This window comes from Grammomys surdaster, unplaced genomic scaffold (assembly GCF_004785775.1).
Source record: "Grammomys surdaster isolate TR1022 unplaced genomic scaffold, NIH_TR_1.0 125024, whole genome shotgun sequence".
NCBI lineage: Eukaryota > Metazoa > Chordata > Mammalia > Rodentia > Muridae > Grammomys > Grammomys surdaster.
Window position 1 is genome coordinate 596,535 of NW_021619940.1, and position 12,769 is coordinate 609,303.

Genomic DNA, 12,769 nt, shown 5'->3' on the forward strand with positions numbered 1-12,769 from the left:
ACACATAGGTCTTTAAGGGACATTGGATATCCAAACTATAACAAGTACATGTGAAGAAAGATGCATTGATCTAGATGCGCGCTCCTTCCTTAGCTCAATGAACACAGAAGTCCCATAGACTGGCAGACTAAAGGATGGACACCTGAGATGGAGGTGCCATGAAGTCCAACAGTAACGTAGGGATCACGGAAAACCTTTTGTTGTGTTCTGGTCCCATTACCGGACTTTCCATGGTTACCTCTAGGATATTCCCCCAAACCTCTCTAGTTCTTAATACTGTGACAACTGAGAAGTTCTTTATGACCTTGGATTCTGGCTTGTGCCATAGTTTGATTCCCTGCATATTTTAGGCTTCTCTCTGGGATTTTCACTTAATCCATCTTATTCTGAATAATGGATATCATCTGTATCTATGGAGGGCAATACAAACCTTGCTTCTTGATATGAAAAAAAAAGGCCACAATGGATGTTGCACATCTAGGATGGACTTCAAGAGTAATTCATGTTTTGTAGTTGGGTCTGGGAGGAACCTTGATGCAGCAGAGTGAGATGGAGAACTGGTTTTGTCAGTCTCTTTCCCCTGAGCAAGGCTCTACATGCAGGTGATGGCTTATTGTATAAACCCTAGGCCCCAGAAATTGTTTATAGTTACAGTTTCTGCCTAATCTAGATAGTGTTGTGATATATAAATAGAAGCCACTGAGTAGAAATCAGAAGTCCTAAAATTTAGGCTGATCCAATGCTCAGAAAGCAGCTATAATAGGCAAATCATTTTCTCATTTCTTCAGGAAGAGCTTGTCAATGATATGTATAATCTCAAGTACCTATTACCAGTTAGAAGTATATAAAATTATATAAAAACCTGCTTTAATAAATTCAAAACATGTTTATGGTGACTCAGTGAGGTATTTTGAACACTAAACAAATTAACAAAATTCACAGGATTTGTATCCTAGAACTATCATTGTCATGGTCATAATCCTGATTTGTGATGCTCATGACCTCTTATATCTTACAAGGCATGGATGGAGTGCTTACAGAGTTTGCTGATAGACTTGACCTGGATTGTCTTTCTGCAGCAAACACTATTCCTCTTATTATAACAGGATATTCTCCATTTACACCTAGCACACCCAAAGTAGCTCATTTAAGCCAAGTAGTATGCTTTAGGCAAGACAAGCATCTTCAAAGAAGACATACTGGTGGAAGTCTTATCTGTCCTCCAATGCAGAACACAGCCCCTCCCACTGTAGGGTTAAGAAGTTAGATACCTTAACCAGAAAACACAGATCCACAGGAGCATGCTCCATCCTAGACTTTCTTATTCTGGAACATTGTCTTTGTTTAGAGGAAGGGGAAACAAACATACTCATAGGCACCATTGCTTTGAAATGAGTTTCTACAACTCCTCACTGACAGAATTTGTATTAGTCTCCTGAACTCATTTTCCTGTGAAACCTTCGTTTGTTGCTCTCATTTGTCTCTTAGCTTGGCTTCACTCTGATTTAGCCTCTCTGCATCTCCTTCCTTCTCTGAGGCCTTTCTGTTTATCATCTTTAATGTCTGCTAAGCCTGTCCAACATTCTTTTAAATATCCCTCATCCCCAGCATCTGGATAATGCAGCTGTGCCTCTGACTCCTTGAGTCCATTTCTGTTCAGTTGCCTTTCTTGAAAACTCTCAAAAGCTTTCTACTCAAAGCTCTCTCCAAGCCTAAGTGGCTCAAAACCTGGGAGTCTGCTATATGATCAGACACTGCCATCTCATGGCCAAAGCACTGAACTTAGTCCCATCCAGCCAGTGCTGGAGCGATTCCTGTGGCCTCTCTTAACTTACAAGGCACAGACCTTAGAGAATTAGCTGACAGTGTCACCCTGTAGACCAATCCAAGCCCTGCACTCTCTCAAAGCTCACCCAACAAACTCTGTAGAGGGACACTTGTTCTGGATCCTGGATTGTAGTATATTGCTTTTAACTTTCATGGTCAAATGAATCATCTGAAATATAATACATACATACATACACATATGTGTGTGTGTATGTGTATGCACATATATATTCAAACTTCATTATGGTCACATATATTCAGAGAATTTCCAAATTATAGTCTTTCTCAGCAGCACAGTCAACTCGGTTTCTGTACAATAGTTTTAGAGTTAGTTTTTGTGTGAGTACTTGATCTGCATCATTTTTCATTGCTGAGATATTGAACCCACGGTTTCATATTTATTAGATAAACATTCTTCCCTGACTTATACCCCTAGCTATGAAGTTTTAAGTTTCTGATGAATGACTCCATATTAATATAAACGTTTCCTGCTGAGTTATTAATCCACTTAGTAGATAGAAATACAATAAGCATAATATCTACTTTGCCGAGTGACATATTCAATATATCTGTCAAAGATAGGAAACAGAAACCAAAATTCTCATCATAGCCCTAAGCCAGTGGACTCCATAAAAACCATCTTCTCCCAGTTCTCATTCCTGGGCCCAAAAGGTACATGAGGTCCTGGAAAGAGGATTTGTCTCTCACCTGCAACATTGTCTGGGAGCTGTGGACTCACCAACTATGCTTAGAAATTTTCTTGGGAACATTAAAGTAAATATCTATTCCTCTGGCAGAAATGCTTGAATTTCACAGGATAGACAATCGGTAGAACCAAGTTGAATCCTCTAGAAGTACAGTAAAACTGCCAAGGAATGTTTCCAGATGTGGGGAGAGCAAACTATTGCAGAATACAAGGTCACACTCCACACTCCACACACATAAACAAGTATTACATGAAACCCAATCTCTTTTTGGAAATCAGGACTTTAGGGAGATAATTAAGACCAAATAATAATAGTGTAGGACTCTAATCAGATAGGGTTTATGGTCTTGTTAAGAAAAAGGAATAAAAGACCTCACTCTGCTATGCAAATGACGAGTCATCAGAATCCTGCACAGCAGGAACCTGAACTTTAGACTTCCAGTCTCCTAAGCCTTGAGAAAATAAGTTATACTGTTCACACCATTCAGTCTTACTTGTATTTTACAAGCAATAGTAATGCATATCACACACACACACACACACACACACACACACAGAGAGAGAGAGAGAGAGAGAGAGAGAGAGAGAGAGAGAGAGAGAGAGAGAGAGAGAGAGACAGTGAGACAGTGAGACAGTGAGACAGTGAGACAGTGAGACAGTATAGAGATTTGGCTTTAACTTAAGTTGCATTTGACTTTGCCCATTTGGACCAAGTTTACTCCAGGCAAAAGAGATGAAGATTCTCCACTAGGTAGAGCTGTTTAATGACCATAATGTGGGTATTAACACATTCTATACTTTTTTTTAAAGCACTAGGTGCATTTTGAGCAAATGTTTTTTTTTCCTGCACAGTCGTCTTAGAGATGGAATTGGAAGCATCTGCCGTCCCTTTCCAAAAGAGTAATTGAGAAAAGTGACGGTGTGAGGAGTTGATGGAAGGTCATGTAGCATATCCAGTTCTTCCTGTCCCACACTCTCAAATTGGATAGGGCCCTCAGGCCTGGCTAATTTTCTCTTAGCCTCATACACAATCACATTTGCTGGGCTGTTTTGTTCTTATGCCTTCAGCTTTCATCAAAGGATGCTATGAGGAGAACAGGCTAATGACATCCATTATTCTTCCTGCTCTAAGAACATGGACAACATTGCCCATTGCACCCCTAAGTGTCTGTTCTAGAAAGCCTCTCATGAAAGGCTTAAGATGGTTCCTGTTAAAAGGTCTTTGTGTCCTCCTGAGTAATCATCATAACTCTTCCTCCACTGATAAGAGTAGAGTAATAGTGTCTTCTGGAACTTTGCCTAAGAGAAACTGAGAGCCCTTAAAAGTTGAAGACTCATGCTATAAGAAGGCATAAAACATCCATCCATTACCAAAAGATGCATCTTTCTGTATGAGGAGGCTGACACACCATTCTGACTGGCTAGCGTGAAATCTCAGTCAATACACGTCCTAAATTAAGTGTCAGTGGGGAAATAGTTAACATGCTTTATTTAATGTGTATGGGCGTATCTACATACGTGTCTGTGTACCACGTGCATACCTGTTACTCATAGAGACTAGAAAGAGCCATCAGAAGCTCTGGAACTGGAAGTATAGATGATTGTGAGTGATGGGAATCAAACCCAGGTCCTCTGGAAGAAGAGCCAGTGCTCTTAACATCTAAGACACATCTGCAGCTCTAGCAGGAAATATTCTAGATAAGCTTTTTCTGATAATTTATGAAGTTGTTGAAGTTAGGATTGACTAACAAATTTAGCTTACAGCTATGAAGTTATTTTCTTCTTACAGTGTTTGTTTTGTCAAACAATAGAGATGGGGACAATGAGTTCCAGCTACAAGCAAATGTTCCACATTACACGCACTCTGAATTGATCACTCCACATTTTTGGACTTCATCAATTGCAGGCAGCTTTTGTTGGCTCTTGCTCTTCATTTCTTGTTTCTCTGTTGATGATTCCTCTCTACTGTTGATCTCCATTGACATCCCCTTCTTGGAGTCCAGGAAGCAAAACTGAAACCTATATGTCCCAAATGTTGGTCTTGCTCTGCAGCAAGGTCTGAACTGCTCCTGTATCACCTTGTATTTCCTTGGCCATTTGTGAATGCAGCCACTGCTATAGGGGACGTTTATACTTGTATAGTTTATTCCATGCTGGTGTGATTTTTAGTGGAGCTCAATCTCTTTGTTGACAGTTTAACATTTTACACCACCCCGTTGACTCAGTTGTGATGAGGAATATATGTCTACAATTTTTTCTTGTTCTAGATTTCCCAGGTCATTGATACATAATGTTCCATAATATGTCCTAGAGATCCTGTGCGTTTCAGTGATATCTTTGTAATATTTCTCTTAAAGGCTCTAACATTATTAATTTGTGCTCCCTACCCCCTCTCTCATTAGTTTAGCTAATGGTTTGCAATCATGTTTGTTTAAAAAAAAACAACTTTCTTTGTTGATCTTTAATGTTATTTATGTATTAAGTTTAAAAAAATTGAGAACATCATATATGAGTACTATACTTACATCATGTCTATCCCTCTGCTTTCTCTCATGTCTGCCACTCCTTCTCAAACCCATGGCTTAATTATTGTTATTGTACACACATGTATAGATATATAATCTGCTGAATCCAATGATCATTTCTTGCATGTGTATGTGTTTAGGGATAGGCCCTAGTATTGAATAACCTATAAGAGGGCTGGTCCCTGGAGGAGACATATGTTCCCTTTCTCAGCAACTATTAATTGCCTATAGCTTTTCACCTAGGGATTGAGCCTTGTGAGATTTTCCTCCATCTATGTTAGCATGCCAACTTGTGTCATTGTACAGGTCTTATTTTAAACAACCAGGTTGTTGAGGCTTTCATGAGTACATCCTCCCTATCATATGTAAATGATCTATCTCACACCCGACAACCTGGTACCCAGGCTTTTACCAGCTTCCTCTTCCATGTTGTATTAGGCATAGAGGTTGTACTGTAGATTTATCAGTCAGGGGCTGGGCACCCCATGGTCAGCGGGCCTCTGCATCTTTAGTAGTTGTGGACTCCTGTAATGTTTTGTGCTGTGAAAAGAAGCCTCTTTGATGAGGTCTGAGAGCTGGAGCAGGAGTTGTGTGACCAGAGCTAAGTCTCTGAATTGTACTTTTGGTTTCCATTTCTGCTCTGATTTTTGTTCTTCTGTGAATTTTGAGTTCTTATAAAATCTTGGTATTATAAACCCTATCTATGCACTATCACATTGAGAGTTATTTCTTTTAAAAAAATTAATGTAGGTCCTGTCTTAGTTTTATGTTGCTGTAGTGAAACATGAGCAAGAGCATCTTGAGGAGGATAGGGTTTATTTCACTTTTCAACTTTTAAGTCCACCATCCAGGGAAGTGAGAGCAGGAATTCTAGGCAGAAACCTGGAGACAGGAGCTGATGCAGAGGCCATGGGGGGGGGGGTTGTGCTTACTGAGTAGTTCTCCTTGCCTTGCTCAGCCTGCTTTCTTATCCAGCCCAGGACACACCCGCCCAGTGATGGCACAGTCCACACTGAGCTGGGCCTCCCATGTCAATTATCAATCAAGAAAACACATCATAGGCTGCCCACAGGCCAATCTGGTAGGGTCATTTTCTCAACTCAAGATGACTCTTCCAAAATGACTTTAGCTTGTGTCAAGTTGACTTAAAATTAGCTAGCATAGCACCTAGAGGTATACGCTTCCTTCTTAAAACTGACTTCACTGATTCCTATAGAATATAAGTTGAACTTCCATTTTCATTTAATTCTAGAAAGTCTCCATATTCCCATGATTTCTCTGATGATCCACTGTTAAAATTAAGTATATCATCTAATCTCCAAGTGTTTGTATAATTTCTGTTGTTGATTTCAAGTTTTGTACTGTTACAATCTGATAATACAAAAAAGGGGAAATAACTTCATGCATGTTAAGACTTATTCCTAAAATATGATCTATGTTGAATAAAGTTCCATGTGCTGATGACAGGAATGTGTATTCTGTAGCCCTTGGACTTTTCTGATGATATCAATTAGTTCTTTTTTATATATTGTGCAATTTAACTCTTACAGCTTTGACTTCATGCTGCTTGATTATTTGTTTGACTCTGGATGATTTACCAGTAAGAGGAAAATTGAAGTTATCCACAATCACTCTGGGACTTATTTTTTCCTTTGTTTCATAAAATTGAGTACTGTGAACACTCAGTGTCCATATTCTCAATCATATCTTTTTATCAACATGTGGTGTCCTTATCTCTTCTGAGTAATTTTTTCTTCAACTCTGCTTTCTTGGGTAAAGATAGAATGATGTCAGATTTCATTTGCTTAAAATTCTATTATACCTCTTCACTTTCTGTGTCTATTGATGTAAGATCGTCACTCTATTAATAATTTGTTGAGTCTTGTTTTTTTAAATCCAATCTGCCAATCCTTGTCTCTTAATTGGAGAAATTTAATCTTCTATATTATCCAGGGTTGTTATTAAAATGTATATACTAGTATTTTAATGTCTTTATTTTGTAGCTTTGAAAAATCTGCATTTGTGTCTTTCTCCTTATTCATCTTAGAAATCTGGTAGCTTATTGTGTAATTCTTTCTTGCGCCCATTTGCTTTTATCTGTTTTCTAAGGAGATTGTTTACATCCTGTGCTCCCATGAATGTTTGTCTTGAATCATCTAGTGTGTCCAGAATTTCTTTCATTATCTTCTGTCATGCTGTAATGCTGTAATGGACATGAGTTCTTTTAGTTTATCGGAGTTCAAAGGTCTTTATTTTTCCTCTTAATTTGAAGGATAGTTTAGCTGGATATGGTAGTCTAGATTGGCAGTTATTTTCTTTGAGGGCCTGAAATACATAATTCCCTGTCTTCTTGTGCTTTAGCGTTTCTCCTGAGAAATCTTCTGTTACACTGACAAATTTGCTTTTATATATGTTTGGTACCTCTTGCTTTCTGCTTCCAATAGTCTGTTTGTTCAGTACTTTAATGGTTTATCTCTAATATGAGAGCTTCTTTTCTAATTGTTCCTGCTTATGGTTCTAAGTGCCTCCTGTCCTTGAGCATCTATAATGTTCCCAAGCACTAAACTTCTTCCAGACTCGTACCCAGAGACATGGCAAATGACTAACTCACTGCATGTTGTAACCTGAAGGAAACAACCTACTGGATTCTAGGCCAGAGGTTGAGACATCATGAAATCCAGCAATTCACTGGCCAACTCTCAATGGACTTAGGCTCAGCTCCTCACAGGCAACTACATTCAGGGCTGCCACCACTATATCCCCACAAACCAAACCCCTCACTGCTTAGTGGATTTATAACAGACTCTGACTTTCTACAGAGCTGCTTCCCATGGCCATCTCCCACCCACTCACTGTGGTAGAATATCCCTAAGGACACTAGATTGTAATTCTACGTCTTCAACATAGTTTAATTCTTAATAGGCCCCTTTTCAAATGACATGTGGTTATAGGACTCACATAGCGAACAATGCAACAGAATTATTTGGAGCTAGCTTATTATACAGGTCAGACACTTTAATAGCAAATCCCTCTAAATGATTGAGAGCTTGTAATGACAATTGATTTCTTCCTTCTGGGAAGCTGGGCTTGGAGTTATGGATCCCATCATACTTGTCTCTGTGACACTTTTCTACTTCTGTGCTTTTTAGATTTTCCATCCCCTCTTTCTTGGTCCCCAAACTTCTTCTTTCTGTCTCTCCTTGGAGGAGAGCTTCTCCTTGGTTGCTTTAACACTTGGAGAGTCATGAAAAAGATACTTCTATTTTCTTATTACTCTAGAAGCCCAAGATAGTACCAATGTTATTGTAGCACCCAATGGAAGACTGGGTATTAACTCATGATCCCATTTCTTCTCCCAGTGGATTCATCCTTATCACTAAACTGCTCTTCCTAGTTTATGTCATATCCTGGAGATAATGTAGAAATGTCTTTGAACAGTTACCAGGACTCATTTGTGGCACCACAGATGATTGTAATGTGATTTTCATTGGTTAACAGAATTTGAATATATCTCCAAAACTGAGCCATTGGAGATCGTGATGGTTATGCTAGGAAAGGTCTCCCAGAGATGAGTCCAAGATTTAACCAGACAGAATCCCTAGTAATCAAATAAGTTGAAATGCAAATCCAAATACTTCTTTCCTATGTGTAACAGTATCAAAGTACAATGTGAATTAGGATTATATCTGTATCAGTAACCACTTCACTCCCCAAATTATATTTGTTTAAAAATTTCATGTCTATACAACTTGATTAATGAGCTTGTGTTAAAATCCTATGAATTATGATCAAACTTATAGATATTTCTGCAGTACAAAGTTTAATATCTTGGAAGGAGACATTTTCTGAGCAGAAGTAAGTGATATGTCTCTTGACAGTCAGCCAAGAGGCAACTGGCCTGTAAAGTCATATGAAGGTCATTTACAAACTGGCTAGTTATAGTAGCACCATCATTTTGATACCATCCGCCTTTGACAGCAATACTACTAGTGTCATTCTCTGGTGTATATTTCTCAGAAAAAATAAAAATGCTCTTTAACTAACTCTCAGGACTTGATGAGCAAATAAACAATAATTACAAAATACAATTGATTTAGAGTTCATTCAAGGAAAAATGCTTTCCAACTGAAATTAGCTCATCTGCTATCACTTGAATGGCTCTAATTATTTAATATAAAACAGTTACATGGAACATGATTTATAACAACAGTTTGTTATTGTCTGATTAAACCCAAAACAAGTCAAGAATTCTAAAGAGATGCCAGGTGGTGATTAAAAACAAACCCACTGTGTAATTAATTCCATAAATGACTTAGTTTGCCCTCAAAATATATATACATGGAGGTTGAGATTTCCTCAAAGCCAACAGTATTTAAGCTGTCACTTGGTCCCTGCTATCTAAAACAAATATCCTTTGGTCTGTTCTCACTCTGAGCAGGGAATTTATCCAAGACTTCAACAACATCCTTGTCTGAACTGCAGCCATCTTAAGAAGTTTCTATTCAACATTTCTTTCCACAGGAATTTAGTCATATGTTGCATGTGAGTCATAGCTGTACCTTTGTCTTTTTTTTTCTGAAACAAACACGTAAGAAAAGTTAATGTAAGAACATTAAAGAAAAGCATCAGCCCTGGCATTTGCTTCTCTTATGGTATGAGAAGTGGTCTGAGGGAAATGACAACAATAACAACATGATAATATAGGGATTTGGACTTGACTTAAACACTATCCAGTGAGCAAAAAGAACACTGTCCTTGTTAGAGAGAGCCCCACAACAGTTATAAGTTATTAACTTAGTTAACGTTTATTACAAAAGAAACCCTGACAATGCTTTCTGAGGAGAAAAAGGAGGGATACTTCAAGTGCAGTAATGTAGGCTTTGACAATCTAGGGTACAGGATTGGATGGAACAAAGTTGAGGGAATAAACAGAGATAGCAGATCTGACCACTGATATCTTGTATTGATGTTCTACAGTGGGATGACAAGGAACCATGGGTTTTAACAAGTAGTTGAGGAATAACTAAGTCATCAGGCTTTTATGGTTGCTTATCAGAAGTCCCATATTTCTGTAGTACAAAGGAAGACATAACTAAGCATCAATCTACATACTCGACCTAAGTCAGAGGGCTGGGGAGACTTTGGAGTGATGTGTCAAGGGTTTGTTTTTTTTTTAATATGAAAGTCAAGACACTAGGTAAAATCTAAAAACTTAAAACAAGGGAGCTAAACATGAATTGGTGCCCCTGAAGAGAGTGATGTCTCTAGACCTTTTAGGTTTGCAGAGGTGGCTTAACATTTCTAGAAAAGTTAGTTTCCCATTTGTACTGAAATATGCTGAAGAAGTCTCTCTTCTACAAAATAGAACTTCTTTTCCAGAGGACTCACTCTTCTTTCTCCAACTTCTACTCTAGTTGACAACTAAAGAGCAGCAGCATGCGTCTTTTATCTGTGTGCGTGCTTGGCCCATAAAGAGATTAACCAGTAGGTACTGGGATAACTAGGAAATTACACTTGAGTTTATATTTTGAGGATGTTAAATTGTAGGGTGGGATGGGAAATTTTTTGAGTTTAGATTTTGAGGACATCTAACTCTGGAGTGGGCCTCAGGAAGAGAAAGCACACTTATTTAATATCTTAAAGACATTGGGTTAAATACACTATTAGGAATCCAAGGAATGAGGCAAAGTCCTTGTTTAGAAGACAATTAGGAGCCTAGAAAAGGTGACTGCAAAATTCAGTATAGTGGAAAGACATGTTACCTAGACAGAAGTGAAGAGAGTAAAGGAGCCAGGAAAGCAAGTGCATTAGGACACTCAAACCACTGTAAACTTTACTGATAAGATGAGCCTCTGGATTTGCAATTTAATCTCATCCTTTCTTCTATATCAAGAATACCTCGTAAGTATCAGTAATTAAGTTAGATGACCACAAAGTGGCTATGATATTCTCTACAGAATGGACTCATGTTCTATTCTACAAGATGTCCTCAGAGTTCAGGCCTCTTCCAGCTGCTATCGCTCTGATCAGCTATCACTCTGACTCTAGTGCTGTGTCTACTGGTCTCTACTGTTAGGTATTGTCACATGATCTCTGCTGTTCTAGAATCCAGTCACCTCCATTGTCATCATCCATCCCAGGCCTGTACAGGCATCCCCCAGATCTCATGGTTAGTTCTAGACTGCAAAGAACAGCTACCACAGAACTGCGAGGGGAATCTGATGCTGCACTAGCACACTACTTGTTGCCCTAATAAAAAGTGTCTATGCCAGGCTATCCTGTGGGGCAGTTTAGACTAGCTGGAACTCTTAAGTAAGTACATATATTTGATCTTATTCCATCAGGCCAGAAAGACATGAGTGCAGCAGGAAAGAATAACTCAGAAGTTGGAGACGTTTCCTTTGCTGCTTGCTTAATGCACCACTCAAGCTTGATTCTGAATGGACTTTTCCTCTAACAATAGATAACCACTGGCCCCATCCAGTGTAATGACTTGTGAGCACTGATTTAACTTAAGTATGAGGGAGTTCCTGGCTGCAAATCCATGTGGTATATCATATTCACAATCAAAATTACCTCACTCCAAAACTTTAGCAGTCTGAGATTCTCCAGCTGTGGCTTATGCAGACTCCATGTAGCACCTTTATCACCTGAGAAATGTCTGTAGCTTCTTTGTCGAAGTCTTGTTCCTTTCTAATCAAGACTAGCACACCCCCAAGCTGGCTATGTTGTGACTGGAATGTGGGAGGGAAAGTGGGGGAGGTGGAAGATAGAAGGTGTGAGCAAGGAGTCTGAGCTCTCCTGAGCAAAGGGACGCCATATCCCTAAGGGGGCTCTGGGCAAGCTCTACCTAGAGTTCAGAGTTCAGTGTTGAGCACAACACTTTTCTGTTCCAACCAGGACTCTGACCTTGGCTTAGCTGGACCTTGCTTAGCTGGGGATCAGGTAGTTTGGAATCGCACAACACCTTTGAGCAAATCTATGGTTTTGTCTTGTTTTCTCTGCATCTACCAAGAAGGGTTCTGGTTTTCATGCTTAGATTTCCAATCTCAAATTAAACATTCTCAACATGTTACCTTTCCAACACATTAATCACACTTAGCAAGACTCACTTAATTACACAGCACTATGAGTAGAATTCTCAAATGTCCAGCATGGGGCACCTATTTGGTCATTTCTTTCCAGTTACCTACATGTGAACATTTTAATCATTGAAATGTATGCCAATAGTCATCTGTAGTCTGCCTGTCATTCAGGATGATGTATATCACTGTTCTAGGTCCTCCTCCATAAATAAATACCATAAACCAGACAGAAACTTGTTCTTGTATTATTATGGAACCAAGAAGTCTAAAGTCAATGTAACAGCAGGTCCATGCTCCCTCAAGGCTCTAGGAGATAATCCTTCCTTTTCTCTTATAACATGTACTAGCATCAGGTACTCCAGAGCTTATCAAATATTAACCTCCACTGTCACATTCTAACTGCTTTAACCCCTGGTGCTTTGTCTTAGAAGACTAGTCATTGGATTATGAAGCCATGTTTATCTATTTTTATCTCATCACTAGATTTAACTAAAGACCTTCTTTCCAAACATGATCACATCCTGAGGTTCTGCACTGGCATGGATTTTTATGATTGTGCTGGTGAGTTTAACTACTTTTGTTACAGCAGAACTGTAGTATGTAGAAAATGTCAAGAGCCATCCTAT